Source organism: Mastomys coucha, unplaced genomic scaffold (genome assembly GCF_008632895.1).
Source record: "Mastomys coucha isolate ucsf_1 unplaced genomic scaffold, UCSF_Mcou_1 pScaffold9, whole genome shotgun sequence".
Classification (NCBI taxonomy): domain Eukaryota; kingdom Metazoa; phylum Chordata; class Mammalia; order Rodentia; family Muridae; genus Mastomys; species Mastomys coucha.
Window position 1 is genome coordinate 34,175,117 of NW_022196915.1, and position 25,152 is coordinate 34,200,268.

Consider the following 25,152-nt stretch of genomic DNA (forward strand, 5'->3'; position numbering starts at 1 on the left):
GAGCACTGGTCCTCCAGGGCACAGCGCTGTATGTTCAGTAGTGGGAGCAGTGGTCCTCCAGGGCACAGCGCTGCATGTTCAGTAGTGGGAGCACTGGTCTTCCAGAGCACTGGCACAATTACTGTCACTCTAATCTGTGAAAATACTTTTAAGACTATTTGGAGGTCTAATTGTAAGTGTTCTTTGATTCATAGAAGTCAACTGCAAAACAGCCACAAAACATGCAAGCCACAGCTTCCACAGTGTCCAGAGAACCATAGTTTCTGTACTTCAGAGTATGTGTGGCAGGGGTTGGTTGAAATGGTTGTCTTTTGTGTGCTGTACTCTGTCAAGCTGTCTTTTAGACCATTAAATTGGTCTTAAATGTGTAGAATACTGATTTTTTTTTTAAAGATTTATTTATTTATTATATGTAAGTACACTGTAGCTGTCTTCAGACACACCAGAAGAGGGCATCAGATCTCATTACGGGTGGTTGTGAGCCACCATGTGGTTGCTGGGATTTGAACTCATGACCTTCCGAAGAGCAGTCAGTGCTCTTCCCCACTGAGCCATCTCACCAGCCCGAATACTGATTTTTTTTTTTAATTACTTATTTTGTTATTTTAAGATGAATTACTGCCAAGCCTGGCGTGATGGCTCACACCTGTACTCCCAGAACCTGGGAGTATCATCAAGGGGATTACTGTGAGTTTTAGGCCTGCCTGCTATACGGATGAGTTACAGACCAACTTGGGGCACAGTGAGATCCTGACTGGAAACTCCTAAAACAAAAACTCCCACTTATTTCTGATGTATAATTTAAAAAAGTTTTGTTATATGTATTTTTGGCAATTTGTTTTCACTTGTTTAATTGATAATTTCACTTGATAATTCAGGATTATCAGCAGCTTCACTCTTAGTGTTGGTTTTTCTCTGATAAGTCATTGTAAATACCAAGTAATTTGGGTATCTACCCATTTTTGTTGTAATCATCTTTCCTGGCTGGGTGTATAAAGTGATTTTTTTTTTTAATTTTTTGAAGATGCTGGGAAGATGGCTCCTTAGGTAAAATGTTTGTCTTGCAAGCATGAGGACCTAGAACCTGTGATGTTTTGTTTGCTCCGTCTGGTGGCATGTGCTTGGAATCCTAGTGCTGGGGAGGCGGAAGCAGGTGTATCTTCTGAGCTTTTCCCAAGCTTTGATGAGTTCCAGGGCATTAAGAGGCCTTATCTGGGGGAAAAAAAGATAGCTGGTGACCCCTTCCAAGGTTGCTCACTGGCTTTCACATGTACACACAAACACACTGATTTTTTTTTTTTTTCCGAGACAGGATTTCTCTGTATAGCTCTGGCTGTCCTGGAACTCACTCTGTAGACCAGGCTGGCCTCGAACTCAGAAATCCGCCTGCCTCTGCCTCCCAAGTGCTGGGATTAAAGGCGTGGGCCACCACCGCCCAGCACACACTGATATTTTTGAGAATGATTAGAAACATGGGACTAGAGGAGGAAACCAGTGGTAGTCACCAGTAGGAAGGGGTTGTCTGACCAGTTTAGTAGAAATGTCCAATAGGCAAAGGGAAGTTTTGTTTAGTGTTGGAAGCTCTGAATGTTGGGTACTAGCTCTTAGTGTTACTGTATCCCCTGAGTGCTGGCGCTCAGCTCCCTGCCACAGTGCTGCTCCCTAGCTGTGGGACCCTTCTGTGTCTGCAGGCTTTTACTCTGCTCAGTTTCCAGTTCCTTCCACTGCTCTACCTTCCACAGTCTGAGCTCCTGTGCTTCACTTTGTGTGGTCTCTCTCCTGGATGCTCTCAACACCTCTCTAGCGGGTGATGTGCTTAGAGCCAACAGCCCCCAGTGTCTGCTCTCCATGCAGCCAGCTCAGCCTGCTCTAACTGCAGTAAAAGGTCATGAGCAGCCAATGAAACCAGTTAGATCGCTGAATTAAGTCTTTTGGGGGCCTGTTTTATAACACAGGGAGGCAGTTCACACAAGGGATGTCTCCTGGATGGAACCATTTGAGAGAAAGGCTGATTATAGAGCCAGCTATACATGTAGTGTTAGGTCTGCTAACCACAAATTTTTTGCAGAGTCATTCTATGTAGAGTGCATAGGCTGCACAGGAATACTTGGTTTGCCTATCCTATGTATTGTGAGTCAGGGAGAAGTAAAGATTTTTATGGGGGTCGACGAGTAGGGGTGGGGGGCAAAGTTTCCTAGGTGTCTGGCAGCACATTTGGAATGATTGTGGCTGAAGCAGTCTGAGTCAGTGGCTTATATATATAGTAGCTGTTGACAGGGACAGAGTCTTTCCGAGTGACTGTGAGATGTTTAGAGCAACCATTGCTGCTGTCATAAGGACAGTTCAATGGATCAACAAAGAAGTCATTACTTAGGGCTCAGTGAGTGGAGAACAACCTAAGGCCATCTCCAGGATCCAAGTGCACCGTGAAAGCAAAGAACTGGCTCCACACATGTATAATGACTGTCTGATGGTAATTCTTACGGCTTCTGTGAGGTGGCAGAGTTAAAGATGTGCTTGCTGCTGCCTTTGATGAGACCTTAGAAATGGCAGTGCTAAAAAAAAAAAAAAAAAGAAAGAAAGAAAAAAAGCCGGGCGGTGGTGGCGCACGCCTTTAATCCCAGCACTTGGGAGGCAGAGACAGGCAGTTTTCTGAGTTTGAGGCCAGCCTGGTCTACAGAGTGAGTTCCAGGACAGCCAGGGCTACACAGAGAAATCCTGTGCCGAAAAACAACAAAACAAAACTCCCATGGTCAGTCTTGAGACCACTCACTCAGGTCCTGCCTTTCTCTCTCTACCTCCCAGTCACAGGCTCTGGCCTTTTACTGAGCTTTGAATTGAGAAGCAAGGTTTACACAGAAAAGGTGTGTGTGAAGATGCACTCATCTGGAAGGCAACCTGATCTTGGGGTTCGGGGTTTAGCATTTGTATGTATAGCAGTAGACAAACTCCCAACGTGATTGTTTTGCCTGCATATTATGTCTGTGCATCACCTGAGTGACTGGTGTCTATGCAGGACAAAAGAGGGCATCAGATCCCCTGGAACCAAAGTTACAGTGTGTGAGCTGCATGTGGGTGCTGATTGGTCATCTCTCTAGCCCACAGAGTTGAGTTATGTGAACAGCATAAAACACACTTGTTTAATGTTTCACAGAGAGTGAAGTTAGAACGGCAGCTCCTGAGCACTCGAAATGCCTTTTTCTAGAGCTGTTTCTGCAAGCATCCTTTTGAAAAGTATATCTCGCATGTAGCATCCAATGCATGTAATTTAAGTTTACAAATTATAGAAGGAAGTAATATGTGATCTTTCAACTAAAAACAGGACTTATGGCTTTGAAAAGGGAAGCCTTTCTCTGATACTGCTTTTCAAGTAGTAAAATGTTTACTGTGTAAAGTAGAAAGGGCACTTCATCTGCAGAAGGGTCAGTTTTTCTTCTATCGTTAGCTAATTTTAAGATTGTTAAATGTGATCTCCACCCATTTCATTTGGCTACAGCCTTTGCTCTCGTGAAAGGAAGACTGATTATTCAGAACTCAGGTGTTTGTGCTTTGGCACCCCATAAAGGTGCCCCTAATAACAACTGCCATTGTCTTTTAAACAGCTTGCAGTTACTACCACAAATAACAGGGCACAGCAGGAGAGCATAGCAGGCCATAGCTCTGCTCCTAGTGTTTAATAAAATCTGCCCTGCACTTCTGGTGTGTTCCTGAACCGGCTTACTGTAGTTTCTGTAGAGGTCCTGTCAACAAAAATGTGTGTTGTCACTCAAACTGTAACGTGTACAGTACTTCTAACCTGAGTTAGAAGGTAAACCCTGGCTGGTTTCTGTCTCTCTTTGAATTCTTTTCACAGTGATAAGCAAAGCAAATGTGTGGAAAGTTAAATGGCCTTACTCGTGTGAGTTTAATTGTATGTTTAAATACTTAAGCACTGAATAATTGTGTGTGACTCTTGTCCTTTAAATGTTTGTTTTCACCGAGCACTGGTGCTGCACGCCCTTACTGCCAGCACTTGTTTTTGTTTTTTTTTTTTTGAGACAGGGTTTTTCTGTGTAGCCCTGGCTGTCCTGGAACTCACTCTGTAGACCAAGCTGGCCTTGAACTCAGAAATCCGCCTGCCTCTGCCTCCCAAGTACTGGGATTAAAGGCGTGTGCCACCAGCGCCGGGCAGAGGCAGGCGAATTTCTGAGTTCGAGGCCAGTCTGGTCTACAGAGTGAGTTCCAGGACAGCCAGGGCTACACAGAGAAACCTTGTCTGGAAAAAAAAAACAAAAACAAGTTTATTTACTTTTTTCTGCTTTAGAATTTAACCCCTTTGTGTGGTGCTTATTTTTTGATTTTATTATTGTTGTTTGTTTGTTTTGTTTGAGACAGTTTTTCTGTGTAGTTCTTAGTTACTTTTCTATTGCTGTGAAGAAACTCAAAGACCAAGGCAACATATAAAAACATTTAATTGGATGGAGGCCTTACAGTTTCAGAGGGTGAGTCCATGACCACGTGGCCGGGGGCATGGTAGCTGGCGGGAAGTTCCTGGTGCTTGTAGAGAGCTTACTTATTCACAGGCAGTGGCAGAGAGAGGCTAAGCTAGTTCTGGGCTTTTGAAACGTCAATGCCTACTCCTGTAATAATAATACTATTCTTCCAACATGTCCAAATCATCTCCTGATTCACTGGTTCACAGCCTTCCTAATGCTGCAACCTTTCAATACAGTTCCTCATGTTGTGGTGACCCTCAGCCATAAAATTATTTGTTTTGCTACTTTATAACTGTAATTTAACTTCTGTTATGAATCATAATGTAACTTTTTTGGAGATACAGGTTTGCCATAGAAATCACAACCAAAGGTTAAGAACCGATGTTCTAATCCTTCCCAAAACTGTTGTACCAACTAAGGACTAAGCATTCAAATTTATGAGCCTATAGGGGCCATTCTCATTCAAACCCACATCCTCTGTAGCCTGGAACTGGCTATGTAGATCATACATGGCCTTAGATTCAAAACAGTAATCCTGCCTCAGCTTGAGTGCTAGGATTAGGCATGTGCTAACACTCTAGACTAGTAATTTCCCTTGTTAATGTACATCACTACTGTATAAACAGATCAATCAATCAGAGAGAGAAAGAGGGAGGGAGGGGAGAAAGAGAGAGAGAGAGAGAGAGAGAGAGAGAGAGAGAGAGAGAGAGAGAGAGAGAGAGAGAGTCTTATTGCATTTAGTTCTGTTTGTATGAGGCTTACTTGTTATATTGCCTAGGCAAGCCTTGAATCAGGATCTTTCTGCCTTGGCCTCCTGAGTGCTGGGCTTATAGGTGTGTGCCACCATGCCCAGCTGTTATTTCCTTTCAAACTAGGGGGTTCTGGGGCTGGAGAGTTGGCTTAGCAGGTAAGAGTTCCAGCTGCTCTCCTAAGGGCCTGGGATTCAGTTCCCAGCACTCAATTGGTGACTCAGCCCACTTACCTTTAACTTCAGGACACGGAGATTTCAACACCGTCTTCTGGCTTCTACAGGCTCAAGGCATGCATGTGGAGCAGACATGCATGAAGACAAAATACCCATATACATAGAACTTAAAAAACATCAGGCTCTATGGAAAAACGAATTGCTGTTTGCTGACTTTAAGTATAGAGAAATTCTTTGGTGATGTGAGACAATGTCACATTTTATTATAGTTTTATTTTTCTCTTAAACTTCTGTTATGAGACAGGGACTCACTGTGTAGACCAAGCTGGCTTTAAGCCTGTGGTGATATTCTTGCCTTTGCTAAGCTAGGATTACTGACATGTCACGCAGCACCTGACCCTTTATTATATCTAATAAATGATGTAGAAAAACTGTAAACATCTACAATGTTGAACTCAGGAAAGCTTCCTTATTGCTTCAAAAGATTATCTCCATAATACATGCTTACTGGCTCATTTAGGAGAGAGTCCTTTGTGGTACCCTTGTGTGGCTATTAGCATTTATTCCCATTTTACTGATGGACAGATGGAGAATCAGAGAAAACAGGTATTTTGCTTAGCATTGCAAGCACATAAAGCCAGTTCATTCATATATTCATTTATTTCATCAAATTACCTTTATATGTGCTGTTCATATGTTTCTGTTGTCTGAGGGTGAGAGCCAGGGCTTTGCACTTGCTAGGCTAGTGCTTCGCTACTGAGATGCTAGGTCCCAGTCTCCCCCCACCCCGCCCCTTTTTTCTCTGAGACAAGGTTTCTCTGTGTAGCCCTGGCTGTCCTGTAGTCCAAGCTGGCCTTGAACTCAGATTTGGAAAGCAGTGGAATGCTTTAAGTGGGGCTTAGTGGGCCATCCTGGTAGGAATCTGGAAGACTTTGTTGCTGAGAGTGATTTGAACTTGGCAGCCCTGGCTTAAGAGGTCTCAGTGAAGAATTTCAGTGTGTGTTCTAGAGACTGGGTTTGTAGTATCTTGGTGAAGAACATGGCTGCTTTTTGCACTTGTCTGAAGAGGCTTCACCTAAGGTTAAGATAAAGAGATTTATATTAATTGCATTGTCAAAGGAAGTCTTAAAGCTCAGCAGAGACTTTTGTTTAAGTCTCTTGAAGAGCATTTTGAACAAGCGTAGCAATCTTAGAAAGGAAAAATATAAAATATATGGTTTGAGTATTAAAGGGGCACCAGGAAGTGAAATGGAGCCAAATCCTGTGTCCTACCCAGCTAAGTTTAGGTCCAGGCATGGTGGTACATACCTTTCTTTAATCCACCATTCAGGAGATAGAGCCATGCAGATCTCTGAGTTCAGATCAGTCTGCAGAGCAAGTTACAGAAAAGCCAAGCTTAGGCAGAGAGGGAGTTGGAAAACAGAAAGCTGGTAATAGAATGGGGGGGCATGTTCCAGCCCCCCAAAGCAGCAGAACATGGCAGGTTTGGCCATGTGGCTCTGGCTTTAGAGTAAAAAATAGAAGGGACTACTGGGACAATTGATGCTGGTTATCTGGAGCTAAGAAATTAGTGCCTGGATGCTGCCATGTTTCTGCCTTGATGATAATGGACTGAACCTTTGAATCTGTAAGCCAGCCCCAATTAAATGTTGTCCTTTTTAAGAGTTGCCTTGGTCGTGTTGTCTGTTCACAGCAGTAAAACCCTAACTAAGATACTGGTCTACAGTTCCAGGACAGCCAGGGCTATACAGAGAAACTGAAAAACAGAAAGAAAGGGGGAGGGAGAGGAGGGCGATCAGCACCATGGTAGTAATCCGATTTTACAGTTTACATTTCAAATTATGATTATTTTATAATCTGGCAATTATCTTCATTTTATATGTATGGAGTTAAGTTACATGCTAAGACTATGTTTTTTTTTCATCTTATGTATATATATTTTTTGCCCTATTGTTTAAGTGTTATTACTAGATTTGAGGATCCGATTTTCAGAAGAAAATGATGGTTTACTGTACAACAACATCCAGTACTTAGGGGCTTAAATGCTTCAGGCAGTCAGTGTCATACATTCTTGCTTAGTTCCCCAGTATTTAAGTGAAGAGACTGTGGGAGATGATTATCACTACCTAATGTTCCACACTGATTAGGGATTTTTAAATCTTACTGCATTTCTAGTGTGTATATGTGAGGATGTGTGCCAGCCTGACACACGTGGTCAGGAGATAGCTTTCAGGAGCCAGTTCCCTTCTTCTACTGGGCTCTTCAGAGTTGAGTTCCGGTATCAGGTGCGCCTGCTGACTTAGTGAGCCATCTTGCTGAGTGTATTTCAAGAGCTTGGGGGTTTGGGGCTGCACCTGTATTTGGATGGTGAAAAACATTACAAAACATTACTTGATTTCACTAATTTTTAAGAAAACAGTACTTTCTTCCAATTCAAACAGTGTTTGCAATACCTTTGACATTGTCATCAATAGAAAGCATAATTACTCCCTTTTAAAAATTTATTTTTGAGATAATATAATCATATTTCTCCCTTCCTTTTCCCCCTCCAAACCCTGCCCTATATCTGAATCTCCTTGCTGTCTTTCAAATTCATGGTGTATTTTTCACTAATTGTTATCACATGCATATATGTATGGCATAAGCATATATATTCATAAATATAACATACAGTCTGTACGATGTTACTTGTATATGTTTTTAGGGCTGACCATGTGATATTGGATAACCAGTTGTTATACACTTGAGTGGGGAAGAGCACCTCAGCTTTCCCTAGTTGCCTACAGTATGAAGTTGAAGCTTTGTGGCCTCTGCCCCTCCCCCAATTTGTGTTGTCTTTTGGTGTCATTCTTGTTCAGCTCATGTTTAGGCAGTCATGTTCTGAGACTTAGGGGTGTAGATTCTGATATTACTGGAGACACAATCTCAAGTAGACACCCTGATCTAGTTTGTAACAGCCTTTTCACCTCCTCTTTTGCAATGTTTGCTTAGTCTTAGGTATGGGAGTGTTCTGTAGCTGTGTCCATGAGAACTGTGCTCCACAGCTGTGCATTTGGATTGGTTGTAGTTTTCTTTAGTTGTCTCCTATCTGTTAAAGAGTTTTCCTTGATGAAGGAGGAAAACTATACTTACTTGTAGGTATAAAGACAAAAGTTTAGGTTGTTGGTAGGATTATGTTGGTTTAGTAAGACAGTGGTTGTGAGTTCTTCTCTACCAGGACTGAGCTAGCTAGGTTTCCAGTACCAGTCATGGTTTCCCTCTTGTTGAGCAAAGTAATCTCTTGTCACATCCTGCTTGCTGCAGACATCTTGTAAATATTTATGTTGGTCACAAATTAGAAATTAAAGTAATAAGTAAACTGTTATTAGAGCCTGTTAGTTAATTTGTTAAAAAGGAAAAAGCAGAAGCAGAAATAGGAGGAGCTCTGAGTTTCAGGCCAGTCAGGGTTATACAGTGGGCCCTGTCTTGGGGAGTGGGGTGGGAAACTGGGCTGGCCTTGTGATTCAGTACTAGCGTGCTTGCTGGCATGTCTGAGTTCCTCCACTGAGTACTATAATTGATTTTCTTTTGTGGATACATCCACATACATTTCAGTTTAAAATATGCTGAGAGGAGCTAAAGGCTCTGCTGGAGGAATTTATTGCAGTCCTCTGGATTAAAGATTAGTGATTAAATGGCTCAGGTTAATTGTGGTTTAGAGATAGTGTTCTGTGAGTGGATTATGGGGTGCCCTCTAGGAGAGTGAATTTAGGGGTTCCAGAATGATAATCTATGTTTATGTCACATTTCTCTAATACTGAGTTTCTATAAAAACTGAGTTTCTATAAGGCAAAGGATTAAAGTGAAGATAAATGTGTGCATGTGATTATTTTTCTTCTGTCTCTTTCATTGATTTTATCCATCCCTATTTTCTAGAAGAATTAAGTTTGGAAGTAGTTGTCTGTTTTGATGGCTGTAGGAAAAGGACTCTTGAGGTTCTCTGCTGTTGGTTTTCCAGATAGGAGGACTACCTTGCCAAGAACAAAAGTTACCACATAACACATGTACTGTACAAAGTATTTCTGAAACAGGAGGTCAGTTGGGAAGTTGCTTTGCCCTAAAAGTACCAGGGCACTTGTTCCTGAATGAGAGAGGGACCAGGGAGTGGCAGTAATTCCTGATTAACTGGTTTTAAAGGAAGGAAATAGCAATAAAATCTTAATATTAGCAAGAATATACGGAAAACTGAAAAACTTGATTGGAACACAAACAGTGCTGGAGTTGCCGGGTAGAGAGCCATTATTCCGAATGGAACGAGTTTATCTTTAGACTGGGTAGGGTGGGATTGCAGTCCCCAAGTTACAATGAGTTTCCAGATCTTTTATCAGTCAGGTATCAGGAGTGACTGTTTTCAATAGATAATGAGGCAGCTGTTCCCAGGAGTAGACTTAGTCACTGGCAGGACTGTCAGAGCCTTGAAACAGTTTAGGAAAACTCAGGAGGGAAAAAAGCAAACTGTTTCCAAAGAACAAAAACGTGTGCTTTTTTTCCAGGCTGATGAGATGGAATTTGATGGAAGTGGCATCCATCTCTTATCCAGGGAAACCGTGGGCTTCGTAGAAACCAGAGATCAAGGTTTTTTACCAAAAGTACTGCAGGCTTAACCAGAAGCTTTGAGTGAGGTTAAATGATACTAGCTGCTAAGCTAGAGTTATAGTCTTTGTAGAAACTGGAAAACCTAATTTTCCTTTAGAAAAAAAATTTAAGCCGGGTGTGGTGGCAATCCCAACATTTGGGAGACAGAGGCAGGTGGATCTCTGAGTTCAAAGCCAGCTTGGACAGGACAGTTGGGGCTACACAGAAAAACTCTGTTTTGGGGAAAACAAAAAACAAAAACAAAAAACTCTTGTAGCAGCTTTTGTTTAAAAAAAAAAAAAAAGACTGTTCTTATTCATGTGTGTGTCTGTGTGAGTGTGTACCACATGTGCACAGGCAGCAAGGAATCCAGAAGAGGACAGCCAACTTACAGGAGATAGAGTTCCATCCAGCCTGTTGTAAACCACCTGACATGGGCTCCAGGAATTGAACTCACATCCTCTAGTAGAACAGCGAGCTCTCTGAGTCATTGAGCCATCTATCTTTCCAGACCCTGGTAGCAGCCTTTGGAAAGAAAATTTAAGTGGCAGTTCATGCTGTGGAATTATTCTTCTGGTGTTAAGAGGAGAAGTGGGGGAGTGTTGATGAACTTATAGACGCTACTCTTTAACCCCAGAGTTACTAGTTAGTAATGCAGACAAGGTAGTGTTAGCATCATTAGGCCAGAAGAGGATGAGAAAGGTGGGCTGCCATTATGTTTGTTTATCTTACTTCTATGCTAAGAACAAATTAACATCACCTACTGCCTACTAGCATATCAAGCTATGGAACCAATTTTCCTTAAATCCAGAAATGACAATAAATCCAGATTAAAACAAACTGAGTCACTCTTAAGGGAATAAAAGCTGACTGTGCTAAGCAGATTCCTCTGTAATGATGACGCCATCGTGGGTCCCTGTCACCCTGTCTGGAAACAGCATTACTGTCTGAATTGTGGTCAGAAAACTCAGGCCGTGGTAATGTTTCTATCTAAGTAGGAATCAACTTTAAAACTCCATAAAGAGGTAGGCTCAGCCAATACAAGCTGTTGCTGCACAGCTCTGATGACCTTCATTTGATCCCTAGAAGCATGATGGATGGAGAGACTTGACTCCAAAAAAGATGTCTTCTGACCTCCACACATGTGCCTTAATACACTCAGAAATAATAAAAATAAATTTGTTTAGAGGTTATGTAAAGGTATAAACTAGAAACAAATGGTCTCTCAGTTAAAACAGTATATTTCATATTTCAGGGTATCTTTACATACTAAAAATGTTGCCTTCAGGGTTGGAAATAATAATAGCATGAAAGATCAAAGTTGGCTGGACAGTGGTACCACACACCTTTGAACTCAGCACTTGGGAGGCAGAAGCTGGCAGATCTCTGTGAGTTTAAGGCCAGCCTGGTCTACAGATCAAGTTCTAGGATAGCCAGGGCTACACAGAGAAACCCTGTCTTGAAAAAGAAAAAGAATGAAAAAAAAAAAAAAAGAAAGAAAAAGATCAAAGTTGTGGCTATCTTAGCGGACATTTGAGGATTTACTGAATTTACTGATTGAATTTTAACTTCTCATACAGTATTAAGTAAAAATAGCCCCTCATAGTGCTTTGAATATTGTCTTGCAGGAACTAGAGTGTTGCCAAATGCATGAACTATTGAGGTAACTTCCTCTATTTCTGAGGTGAGTTAGTATGCCATATGCCATAGGAATAAAACCATTAAAAACAACTTGGAGTTACAGATAATTTGGAATATCACACAGAATCAGACAGCTATAGTTTTATTCAGGTAATACATTTTTGTTGTAGAAACTTAGCTTATTATAAAGAAAAGAAAATTTCTTTTAGGGGAAGTTCTTGATTATTAATGTGAAAAAGGAGTCATGAGGGTGGCGTGAAGGAGGTGGCAGTGAGCAAGAGCACTGCACTCCTGCAGGGGATGGAGTGCGGTTCTCAGCACCCACCGGTCACAGCCATGCCACGCGCAGCCACACACAGTTAACACTAAACCCTTTCAAAAGGAATTATGACTTAGCTAGTTAAATGCTTGTTATATTCGTTTTGTATTTCTAATTTAAATATTAAATGCATGCAGCTTATTCCATAGCTCTGCAAGCCTAGCTTTGAAGAACAGCATTCCACAAGCAATTGTGCTTTTCATTGCAAACTTTCCCAGGAGGCAACTCTTCAACTTAGTCATTCTTTCTTTACCAACTCTTCTATATAGGGTCCTGCTGTCACTCAGCCTGACCTCAAGCTCATGGCAGTCTTCTCTCCTTAGCATCCTAAGTGCCGAGATGGGGTATTAGCACCATGCCATCTTACCTCTATGTTACTCACAACATTCTTTCTTGACCTCTTGTCTGCCTCCTTCCTAACCTCTTTTGCCGCCATGTTTGATCATTAATAACACTCATATATTCTAACTGTTGAGTTTTCAGCCTTAGCTGTGAGGAGTTAACTTTTTTCCTCATCCCCATGAATGTTTTTGTTCTTTGTCCTTTTAATGTAGGTAATTAGCAGTCTGCTTAACACTCACTCCTTGAGTGTTTATGTATTAGACTGAACGTTCAGCTAAGCTAATGTTACTTTCATAAAGCTGTTATTTTTTCCTCTGGCATTTATATATTTATTTAACTTTCTACTTTCACTAATGTAGCCCAGCTTTCCAGCTCTCCTCAGGAGCAGTCTCTCGGGGTGCTCTGATGCTCTGTATTCCCGAGCACGCACTTTGGAATCATTTGATCATCTGCTGGCGTTGTGCCGTCCTGCCACCAGCATCTTGAAGATAGCACTGCCTGCTTGTACTGGATTTCTTGTTTAGGTCTTCTGTCTTCTTTATTTTGGTTTAGATCCTATGACCCCTGCTGTCCTCTTCCATGCTCTTGACATAGTCCCTTCGATGGACATCAAACCCAAGACTGCACGGTAGGTGAACTCTTTCCTACCCAACAGCGGGCCTTAGCCTAGTTAGTCTTTGATTATAGTAGAACATTGATACATTTTTAGTTCATCAAATATACCGACAACTGGTAGTTAACACAAAGAACATAGAACTTTATTACACACCTAAGTAGAGGAACCTTGCATATTTTGGTGTGGGACTCAAAGTGAAGCTTGTATCGAGCTCAGCAGCTAGAGGGCTAGGTAGGGGCTTGGGCCTTCCGGGGAAAGGAAAATGGAGCAGGCTGTGGAAGGTCAGTGTAAGTGTCAAGCAAGAGCTACAACAGCCTCCAGGGTAATCTCTGTCTAAGCCTGGTGTCACACCAGTCTGTTTTAATAGACAGAAGGACAAAAAGTGAGTATCTACTAGAAACACCAGTACCTCTACCCACTGCCTGTGAGTGAAGATAAGTGTAAATGTCTGCTATAGAAGAGTAGCTTTTCAGAGTCATTCCTTTGTGCACAAGGCTGTGATCTGCCCTTCCATCGCTGACTAAAGGAAGTAAAGGTGGACTTTACAGCACAGCAGGGAAGGCAAGCGGCAGAGCTCAGACAGCTGTCACTGCGCCCACAGGCAGGAAGTGGTGTGTGTGTGTGTGTGTGTGTGTGTGTGTGTGTGTGAGAGAGAGAGAGAGAGAGAGAGAGAGAGAGAGAGAGAGAGAGAGAGGTGCTGATCAACTCTTTTGCCCCAGGCAGGTCTTCACTCATTCAAGCCTTTCAGAAAATATCTTCACAGGCCCAGAGGTCCATTCAGTCAAGTGGACAGTTACATCTAACCATCACAACAGATATACAGTCTCAGTCTCTTTGCATGACCAGTTCTGGGTGTATCACAGAACCACATTAGGATTGAGGCATTTTACTTCCCCTTGTCTGTAATGTATGAAGATGGCTTACCCGTCCTTATTGTTAGCTGGATGTAGACTAGTTTGAAAGGTTTGCATCTGTCATTCTACCTTCTGTTCTTCCCTCCCTCATCGTAAAGAAATTTTGTCGTATAGTTTTCTCTTGCTTTCTGGTTGCTTGAAGCCCAAAGCCATTTGAATTTATTTTGTTGCTATTGTTCAGACAGAATCTTTCTGGATCTTAGGCTATCTGGAACTCTCTTTAATTGAACTGACTTCATGCTTGGGGTTCTCCTGCCAAGATCACAGACCTGAGCTGCCCTAACTATCTAAGTTCCTGACCCTCTGTGTGATTAGTTCTTCATCCTCAGTGTGTGGAATGTTTACGTTGTATAGTGCTGAGGGCGCCTGTCATCTGGGAACTGTAGTTATTTTGTTGGTGACTTTCCTTTTTTTCATTTTTTCTTAGTTTTATTTTGAATGAGGGTAACTGGATTTTCTGAACATTTCATACAGTGTTTTTACTTTTACTATTGAGGATTTAATTTCTTTCTCTCCTTTCCTCTCCATTCCTGTCACACTTTTGGTTCATGAGATTATTGTGCTCGGCCTTTCTGATAGATCTCCCTCCCGTCTTCCCTTCTTTTTCCTTCCATGGTGGCTTGCTGTGCTACCCAGGCTGGCTTTGAACTTTAATGACCGACCTACCTTTGCATGCCAAGTACTAAGATTAGAGTCATGCCTCCCTCCCCTGTCTCCTTATTTATCTTTATTCTAGAGATGTCTAAATTCTTGGTGACTTCTTGTTTCGTGGTGGAGTTTGAATAGGAGAGCTCTAAATATGCAAATAGAACTTAGCAGCTAATGTTAAGTTCCACTGTTAGGTAAGCTGCCAGAGTTAGTTTTTGTGATTGGATTGCCCCGAAACTTCCAATTTCCCTCAAAGTGAATACCTGACTGTTAGCCTTTTGAGAAGAGGATTGGTAGATGGAGCTATGGTCAATGATATATTAAAGGTGGCTCATATGAAAGAAACATTTGTTGGAAAGATGGCTTAGCAGTTAAGAGCACCGGAGGACCTAGGCTCAATTCCCAGTACCCACAGCAGTCTGTAACTCCAGTCACCGGGCATCTGTTCTTCTCTTCTAGTTTCCTTAGGCAATGAATGTGCTTGTGAATTTGTTAACTCTGGATTAAGTAATAAGTAACATCATTTAGTAGCTTGAAACAGTCTGTACTAAGACACTCGCACCACTGAGTCAGCACGCACTGCAGAGACACACACTTTTTCTTTCTCCTTAACGCCCTCTGCCACTTGTTGGATGTTGACATCACGGACTAGGGTCTGTGTTAACTTGATCACTTTGTAGGTGCTAAAGGAACTTCTTTTTTCCCCTCCAAAGGCTCCAAAATTGAGTTCTGGTGACATAAACCACAATAGATTAGCAAGAGCAAAGGCATGCACATTTTTCTATATTCTTCCTAGAGAAGCTGGAAGCTGAGGATACATGCAGTTTTTGAGTATTTTGAGTATTTTGAATAAATGGTTTTAAGGAGAGATTAATAGCCACCAAGAACAGACAATAACAGTCTGGGGCAAAATTCATCTGGGCTCCCAGCCATCTTTTCCTGAAAGTCACTCTTTCCTGTTCTACAGGTTATAGGGAGGAGAACTTAGGGCTGCCATTCCTTATGGAAGAACGTTAGTTAGATAAGGAACTCCAGAGAGCATCCCTTCTATGCTCTGAGGGAGACAGAGGGATGGGAGAAAGTTAGAGACCTTGGTTTTGAGATTGCTTTTTTTTTTTTTTTTTTTTTTTTTTTTTTGTATTTTTATGCTGCTCTTTATTTTAAGAATCAGATCATTAAAAACCAGTGGAAAATAAATTTATTAGTAATCAAAATGAATAGGTTTGTTTTACATAAAAATGTTCCATTTAACTCTTACAACAATAGTAAGATATGGAGAGATTTAGTTTTTTCATATAAACTGCTTTTATTAATTGTGAACCTATTTGGAATGAAAGTTTAGTCAAGTTCCTTTTTTGTTTTAGAAAAAAATGAGATTTGAAGTTCTTCTACTTTGAGATTGCTTTTATAGTTTAAGTTTATTCAGTATGTCAGCATGCCCAGCTTTGCAGTGTTATCTCTTTCATCACCTCTGAAGTCCAGGGAACCATCAGTTTTAATGCTCTCAGAGGACCCAGTGTATTGCAAGTGGGGGAAGGAAGAAAGGCAGATAGATAAGTATACACCTGTGATAAAAGATAAATTGGATAATGTCTCAGGAAGTTGTCAACCATTCCATTTTCACCTGCTCCTGCTACTTGTTTGTTTGTTTGAATTGTTAGGTGTGTGGTATGTGGGTGTGTTTGCATGTGAGCACACACATATGTTCATATTACCTTTCATCACTTTCTAGTTATTGATGCAATATTTCTCTTTGACCCTAAAACCTCACCAATTCTGGCTAGCCTTGCCATCCAGCTTGCCCCAGGAGTCTGCGTGTCTCTGCCTCCCAGGTGTTGAGATTATAGGCAGCTGGCCAGGCCTGCCTGGCATTTACCTAACTGAGGGCTGGGCATTTGGTCTTCACACTTGTCAGGAAGTGCTTAATCCACTAAAGCAGGTCCTGGACCTTGACTTCCTATCTCTGTGTCTTTGGGATGATGTTCCCTGATGTTTACCTTACAACTCAGTGTTCTTCAGCACCTGAGTCCTTTACCTCATGTTTTGTTTTCAGAAATGTCTGGCTATAATCTGTGTACGCATGCCTGCCTAGAACTCTTGATAAAATAGGTAAATGATTTCAACTATTAAAGGGATTTCGAAATAAGCCTGGCCAATCTCCAATTGGTTTGCTAATTATGGGAGAAAGTTTTTCATTTTCTTGAAGTGTATATGTAGTGGTTGAAACTGGATGACCTGTGGTTGCTTATTTGCTTATGTGTGGGAAGAGGAAGCAGTATCAAATCACATTGTTTGCTCTTCAGAAGAACTGGAACAGTAATATTTCATTGTTGTGGATTCTTTAGCAATTCCAGTCATCCGTCAGTGGCTGGCTTTAGTGACTGGGTCACTTATATCCACTCTGGTAGGCAGTTAACCCTGCCTTACTCTAGTTAGAGTTTGGGGTCTTAGGTGTCATGGGAATGGCCTGCTAAGAATGCCAGTGCCCTTCACTTCAGAGCAGTCAGGCCATTTCATAGTCTACTACTCCACATTCTCCTGCCTTGTTTTTACTGACAGATTCATGCATGACCAGTGAAGAAATGTCATGGGAAACAAGGTGATAATTTAAAATGGAAACAGGACTTCAGAGACAGAGGCAGAAGACTCATTACAGATTCAAAACAAGCTTGACACCCAGTCTCAAAACAAATGAAAAGAAAGGGGGTGAGGAGGAATGAGGGCGCAAGCTTCTGGGTCAGTTACACTCTTAGAACCTTCTACTATGGAGTGTGTTTACCCTTCTGGGTCAGTTACACTCTTAGAGCCTTCTACTACGGAGTGTGTTTACCCTTCTGGGTCAGTTACACTCTTAGAACCTTCTACTACGGAGTGTGTTTACCCTTCTGGGTCAGTTACACTCTTAGAGCCTTCTACTACGGAGTTTCCCTCCCCTTTTGGTTTTGGTTTTGGTTGGTTGTTTCTGTGCTGAATATTGAACCCAGGGTCTTGCATGTTTGGCATGTACTTTACTACAGAGCTAATACCTATGTTTCACACACATGCTTTAGGTTTTTAGAAGATATATGTGGTTTGAGAAAGTAACTGTTGTAACTAAAGTGGATAGATTCCTGAAAGTTCCTTTCAACACAGGACATGTGAATTTTGCATGGCCCCAGGTGAAAGTCGGCACTCAACATTGTGAGGAACTGTGGTTGTCTTAGTTACTGTTCTGTTGCTGTGTGTAAGGAGACACATGACAGAGGCAACTTATAAAAAAGGGCATTTAACTGGGGCTTGCTTACAGTTTCAGAGGGCGAATCATGACTATCATGGTGGGGAATATGGTAACTGGCAGGCAGGCAGGCATGGCATTAGAGCAGTTGCTGAGATCATACATCCTTACTTGAACAGAGGCAGAGAAAGACCTCCAGTGACACACTTCCTCCAACAAGGCCATACCTCCTAAATCTTCCTAAACAAGTTTTACCAATCAGGAAAACAAGCATTCAAATACTTGAGTCTGTGGGAGCCATTGTCCCTTAAATCACTACAGTGGTTGTTGTAAAGATCCATGTATAAGTATATTCAGTTGCTAGGTCTTTACACAAACAGAGTCTCTGTTCCTCTTCTCAGTCTTCTGTCACTGTCATCTTTTGCAGGCAAGAGGTTTTTGTTGTTGTTGTTGTTCTTCCCCCTAGTTGATATGATGAAATCTAGATCAGACTGTACATGGCTGACTGCTGTTTTCAGACCTTGTAGTTCCCAGTGATTCCCTTAGACATGCTTCTGTTTTTGGAAGGAAGGAGTGGGCAAGAGGATTGGTCCAGGTTTTTTTATAAGCTTATATTCAAGACCAACATTCTGTGGTGTCTGGAAGGACCTTCTCCAGAACTTTGTTCATATGAAAACTATCATGAATTGTATGTTCAACAGATTGCCTTCAGTGAAAAGGTGGGATATTCTTGGTTATCTTGGGCCTTCCTCAGAAACTGTCCTACAGTTGCCTTGGCATTGCCTACAACATGAGTTTGAAATACAGAATCTATAAATAATGAGGGACCTTTAAAAGCATGGTCTAGAGAGAATTACGGCACCTAGGGTTTTTATTATTTTACTTTTGCTGGAGTGAGGATTGAACCTGGAGCCATGTGCATACCAGGAAAACAGTCTACCACTGAGCCATTACTGTCGGTTTGAAAAGCTTCTTCAGGCTCTGGGCCTTGTGGAAGTGACAGCGAGTGTGTGGTTGAGCAGACCCCTCAACCAGCTCCTCTCTTGAACTTAGGGGGAATGTGGGCAGTCCATGGCGGGAGAACCTGAAGCTGCTGCCCTTGCCTCTTCACAGAGCACTTCCAAAAGACAGGATGGGGTGGGGATGTACCAGCATGGTTTCTTTTTTTCTGTTCACAGGTTCGCAGTAGATGCTTTTTTCTTTGTTTTTCTTCCCTAGATAGGGAACTCCTGTGTAGGGCTGGCTGTCCTGGAACTAAGGCAGGAAGATCGTGTTTGAGTCTAGCCAAGGTAACATACTGAGACCTAATCTCTAAATCACAAAAGTCTTTAAAGCTCTAAGGTGAGAAAGTCTGTAGTTTTTAATGCACAGTCATAGTTTTGTTAAAACTTCTGCTAAAGCTGGCGCACTGTTGCTATGGCAGATGGCCACATAAAATGGGAACATAGCAACGGAGAAGAAACCAGTGTGGGTTGAACCATTAAAAATATCTCTATGATTCACTAAAATATTTTTTATTTGGGTCAACTTGCTAATGCTGTAATCTTGTTTTATTCATCTTTTGAGAAAAACCAAATACCTTCGCATTTGACAAAGTAGGCTGGCAAGATGGCTCAGCAGTTTATGTTGCTGATGCTATATGGCTGATGACCCGAGTTTGATCCCCATGTCTCCTCCTGTGGCGGAGGGACAACTGTCCCAACCTCCATACACCTACCATAGCACACAGTATTTTCTAAATAAAATAAAACAGACAAAAGGAAATAACCAGGCATGGCTTTAGTGTTTCTCCGTTGGTGAATTTTAGGGCATGGACTTTGTGAAGTAAAAGAATCTTAAGACATTTGCTTATAGAAGCTGGTGGGGACTTTTGCTTTTTCCTCAGTGATTGGTCAGAAAGGATTTTACTTGTCAGGAAGACCTGGTTGTCCTCCCAGGAGATTATCCCCAGATATCTCTCAATGGCAGACTTGCCCAGTCCTGCCAGGAGGGATGACCACCTCATTTTCTAACTACCCTAAGTAGGCACATAGATTTTTCTTGAGGTTGCTTACAGCATTCCACGCCTGAGATCTGACTGAGCCCAGTGGGAAGTGGCTTCCTGGTAAACTAATGGTTTTGTCAGTGCATGTGTGTATGTGTGCGCGTGTGCGTGTGTGCGTGTGTGCGTGTGTGCGTGTGTGCGTGTGTGCGTGTGTGTGTGTGCGTGTGTGTGTGTGTGTGTGTGTGTGTGTGTGTGTGTGTGTGTGTGCGCGCGCGCGCACGTGTGTGTGTTCTAAGTTGTTTTTACCGGGGTATGGGTCTGTTTATGCATCTCCATTTAATTGATCAAATGATCCCTTAAGTCTCCACTCCACTCCAAAATACAATCACCCTGGAGACTATGGGTTCAGCCTAAGGGGCACAAGCTCCACTACAGCAGTGCTGAATGTCACTTCTTACGAGGTTATGGGATAGCTTCTTGACACTGTCAGAATTTCAGCATCTTTGCACACTACCCTTTGCTTTCCGTGCTTCCATATAGTGTCTGAACATCTATGACACTGAGCTCCATGATGGAGTAGATCTATACATAACAAAACACAGCCCAACACTTTTGTTTTCTTTGGTCTTCTTACTCTTGTTTCCTGTAAACCAGACAATGTAAAATTTTTGTTACTTAAGAGTAAAAAAATATCACCTTATGTTTATAGATATACTCTAAAATTGGCTCTCTCGGTCCTGTCTCATTCCTAATAAGAGCAAAGCTCCAGAATGCGCTGCACTTTCAGTAAAGTGGCTTGTTACCATGGTAGTAAGGAGTCTGCTTATTTTGAGGCAGGGTTCTTGGTTCTGTTGCTTTCAGGAGAATAAAAAAAAAAAAAAATCCAAATGCCTTCTTGTAGACTTGACAGTATGACCTGTTCAGGATATATCTAAATATTCTTAGCTTACAAATATGGCAGCACAGCTAAGGTATATTGTATGGGAAGGATAGCCCCTTGAGTTGGATTTCTGTCTCCTTGTGAAGACGTCAAAACAGATGCAGGTGAGCTTCTTACCAAGTACCTGAGGATAACCTGATAACTTCCTGTTAAGCATCATTACCATCCCGCCTTCCTCCCAGTCCACCTTGGAAACAGCTAACTGGCAGAGGTTTAGGAGAATAGAAAATCATGTGAGACAAACATAAAAAGTAACTTTACTTGGACCAAGTTGCCTATGTGGGTGGGCCTCACAGTCTTTCATCTGAACATGGTGGTCGAAGATTGTGTAGTGCATTCCTCAGATCTGAGCATGGAGCAGGGCTGTTTGTTACAGTACAAGAATAGATGGAGGGAACAAAATGAAATAATGGTGGCTTATAGAATGGGGGCAGAAGGGGACAGTGGCAAGCAGTGGTTGACTCTTGTTAAAGTTTGAGAGCAGACCTAGTGGGATGTGTGAGGGGGAAAAGGGAGCCAAGAACAGGGCTTTGGGTGTTAACAGATGGAAAAATAATGTTTCTGTTTATTAAAATGGGGAAGAATGTGAGTAGAATGTGCAAAGGGAATGAGGATTTTTACTTGGGATTACTGAGTTTAAGATGCTTATTTTATAGATATGCATATGGAGAATTAAAACACCTAGTGCACTAACTGGAGAGAAGTTTGGGTTGATGATAGGTGAGGCATATAAGTACATTGAGAACATTAGTGGACTGAAGGAGAGTAGGTCCCAAACTGCTTGAGCTGCCATGGGACATCTTAAAAATGCAGAATATTCTTTTTTTGGGGGGGTATGTTTCAAGACAGGGTTTCTCTGTGTAGCCCCAGGTGTCCTAGAACTCACTCTATAGATCAGGCTGGCCTTGAACTTAGAAATCCACCTGCCTCTGTCTCCGAGTGTTGGGATTAAAGGTGTGCGCCACCACTGCCTGGCACAGAATATTCTTGAAAACATTATGGTAGGGTATATGCTTGACCCGCAGCTATAATTTCAAAAGGATGTTTAGGGATGTATGCTTGTATGCATCTTGTGTATTTCTGTGGGGTTGGGCTCTGCTTCCCAAATGCTAGCTAGGATTATAGGTGTGCACCATCATGCCCAGTTTATGTGGTCTGGAGACCAACCCAGAGCTTTGTGCATGTTCAGTAAGTACTCACTCAGTCAGCAAAGCTACATCTCATTATCCTGTTCTTAGGTTTAAAAGCACTAAAAATTAAGTCAGTGAAATAACATTTATTTCAAAAGTAGATGGGCTAGGGATACAAACCACTTCCCACCTTATTTTTTGAGATAGGATTTCTCCACTATGCGAATAGGCTGGCCAGCTTTGGAGCTCCAGCTAATTGTCTTAATTCCCTAGCTCTCTGATGGTGTTTGTGTGAGTGCTGAGATGTGAGCTCAGCTCATGCTTTGTGTCAAGCACTTGGCTGACTGACTGACTCTCCAATCCCAATCAGGCATCTTTGGGAGAACCATAACTCACTAACTGAGCATCTAGAAAGCTTTAGGGCAGTCAGGAAAACTATTTCAAATTCAAAGCAATATGAGCACCCGCATGTGAAAATTATTCAGTTGTATCACCTAAAGAAGATATGTGATAAACCAGTTTGTTCTTATAAAGGATATTTAGTTAGGTTTCTTGATACCTTTAATCTTTGCATTTTTAACAGTGTAGCTTTCTATTCAATAATAATTTGAGAAAAAATAATGCACTCCATCACACTGGCTTCCCATTCCTCCCAGGTCCTTCATCCTCCCTGGTGCCCTCCCCCTTCTAAAACACTCCACCAAGTCCAGTTGTGTTGCCCATATACTCATGGGGGCATTTTATAACCAAAAGCTTTTGTAAATATAAAGACCAAAAGGGAAATTCACAATGATGTAATATCTCTTAAAATTTAGTATATATAAGATTTTTGCCAGGCATGGTGATGCATGGTTGTAATCCCAACACTGAGAAGAAGAGGTAAGAAGGTCAGGAGTTCAAAGTCATCCTTGGCTATATAGTCACAAGGGCAGTTGGAGGCCAGCCTAAGTTATATGGGAGATCCTGTCTCAAAACAAAAGATTTTTCTCTTAGCTGCTTAAACTTTCTTACTTCTTCTGTTTCTAGGTAGTTCTGTATTGAGGACATGTTAGTTTCAGTGGTGTCCTCTTTATTGATAGCTTTTCTTTCCACATTAAATTAAAAGTACCTGTGTCTACTGCTTGCCTTCCATGGGTTTGCTCCTCTCAATCCTGTATTCCTCTCCCTTCTTCTGCTTTCTCCCAAATGAGTGCTTGTGGAAGACAGTGTGCATGGTTTTAGATTTATGGCTTTCTCATAACTGTGGCCGGAGTTTATAGCTAAGAGCTGGGTGTGGGCGTACGTGTCTGAAATCCCAACACTCTGAGCAGTATCATAGAGCCATGATGTCATTTTTTTCTATTCAAATTTAGTTTCAGGGTTATAAACTCTGCAGTTCTTCTATACCTTTATTACTATGAGTAACTTTAAATTTTCAGATTTTTAATGTGCTTTGGGGGAGTTCTTTCTGTATTGTTTCTTCCTCCCTAATAGTATTTGGAGGTCTCCATACATGTTTTCCTAAAATTTATTTCAAATCTGAGACTTCAAGAACTGATTTGACTCCATACCAGGATCAGCTTCAGACCCCCCAAAATGTTCCTGTTTGTTTTATTTCTCTGTGATAGCCTGATGTTCTTAACCTCCTATTTCTGTTTGTCACTTAGCTGAGTGTTCATATTGTTTTCATGGGTTTTGTGTTACCAGCAACACCACTTTATTTTGTGATCTGGTTGACTGTACAGTGGCTTTCTGAAGTCTTTGACCTAAGTCTACTATTTGTGTGTGTACGTATTCACTTTACTTCCCTCTCTGCCCACAGCCTTTACTCTTTTATGTTCTGTGTACTTTTTAAATCCATCTCCCAGTTTAGAAGGCACACTGGAAGAAGATGGAGTCTTTGCTTACTGCTGTGCAAGCCTTTGAGAGCATGCTTAGAACCTAGGCAGGTGCTTAGGAATCTGAGGGACCAAGCGCAAGGACCATTGCTTTGGTAATGATAGTAAGGCTCGGAACTGTGTGGTTTAAGGACAAACAATTTATTTGAGTGTCCAAATCAGAAGCTGTAGTGGTTTTATACTTGTTTAATGAAATAGAAGAAGAAAATCCCTCCAAGTTAAGCATTGCATTTCTAATAGTCTAGTCTCAGACTCTGCAAGATGCCTTCAGTTTTAACCCAACAGCAGTGTCACAGGTCTGGAGGTATGTCTTGGAAATCATTACCTTCTTTGTGGTCTTCATTAAATCTCTGGTTTATATCTGTTACTAGCTTTCCCTATATAGTTCTCATCTCGCGCACTGAGTGATTACTGATCTAAAGTCATATGATAGAAACTTAAGTATCTTTTGCTGTCCTTCCATAAAACCAGTTTTCTAGTTTTATCTTCTGTGATCATATGTATGCTTTTGGGTTTTTTGGGTTTATTTTTGTTTATTTTTGTTTGGTTTGGTTTTTCAAGACAAGGTTTCTTTGTGTAATAGCCCAGGCTTTGTAGACCAGGCTGACCTCGAACTCAGAGATCCACCTGCCCCTGCCCCCCTGAGGCCTGTGTGTGGTCTTATAACAAACAAATAAATACTCTTGATACCAGTTTTACTCACATTGACTTGAAACTGAGGTTGATATATGCAGTCTAAGTGGCAATCCTACAGTTTCTTCTGTGGGATTTTTATCATTTAGGCAGGTGATATGGTGCACACCTGAGTACCCCACCTCCTCCCTTGTTCTTTCCCTCCCTCCCTCCCTTCTTCCCTCCCTCCCTTCCTCCCTCCCTCTCCCTCTCCCTCTCCCCCCACCTCTCTCGGCCAAGTTAAGCTCAAACTCATGATTGTTCAGAAGGCTCAGACAGAGCACAAGCAGTATGTGCCATCATGCCTGGGTAGGCTTGCGGTGACCTGCTGCTGAGACCTTCACTTGCACGTTGTTTAGCTTTTATTTTTACCTTGAGGAAATTGAGTCTTAATATATTGAAACTTATGTATCTTTAGGTGTTAAAATATTTTCATAGTGATTAGGATGTTCAGTATTTTTCTTAACTGTACAGTCTGTTCAAAGGCAAAATAATGTTGCTTTCACTATAAGAACTGATTTTTTTCTTTCTTTTTTCTCATCCTTCCTCTTTTTCTTTCTCTCCTCTCTCTTCTCTCCCCTTCTCCCTCCCCTGTCTCCTCTCTTCTCTCCTTTTTCTTTCTTTCTCTCTCTTTCTCTTTCTTCCTTGGCAGCATCTCATGTGGCCCAGGCTGGCTTTGAATTTGCTATTAGTTGAAGGACCTTAAATTCCTGAGCCTTTTTCTAAATGCTGAGATCATAATGCCTGGCTGAAAGACCTGGCTTTTTAGGGGTCTGCTTGAATGTAAGCTAGAGCTAGTCCTTCATTTCTTCACAGCGCCTCAGGCGGTGCAGGTTAGCTT

General features: G+C 41.7%; 1 protein-coding gene across 8 annotated transcripts in view; it reads left to right on the forward strand.

Moving 5' to 3' along the window:
• Positions 1-25,152, forward strand: part of Fbxo34 (F-box protein 34) — a 64,317-nt gene that overhangs the window by 17,780 nt on the left and 21,385 nt on the right. For 2 of the 8 annotated variants that reach the window (XM_031363004.1, XM_031363007.1), the window contains exon 2: positions 12,869-12,944. The exons of 4 other annotated variants lie outside the window; for them this stretch is intronic. The gene's annotated coding sequence lies outside the window, so the exon portion shown is untranslated. Of the gene's footprint in view, positions 1-11,523; positions 11,699-12,868; positions 12,945-24,981; positions 25,145-25,152 lie in introns of those variants that run through there. 2 more of the 8 variants (XM_031363006.1, XM_031363008.1) reach the window with 2 other exon arrangements.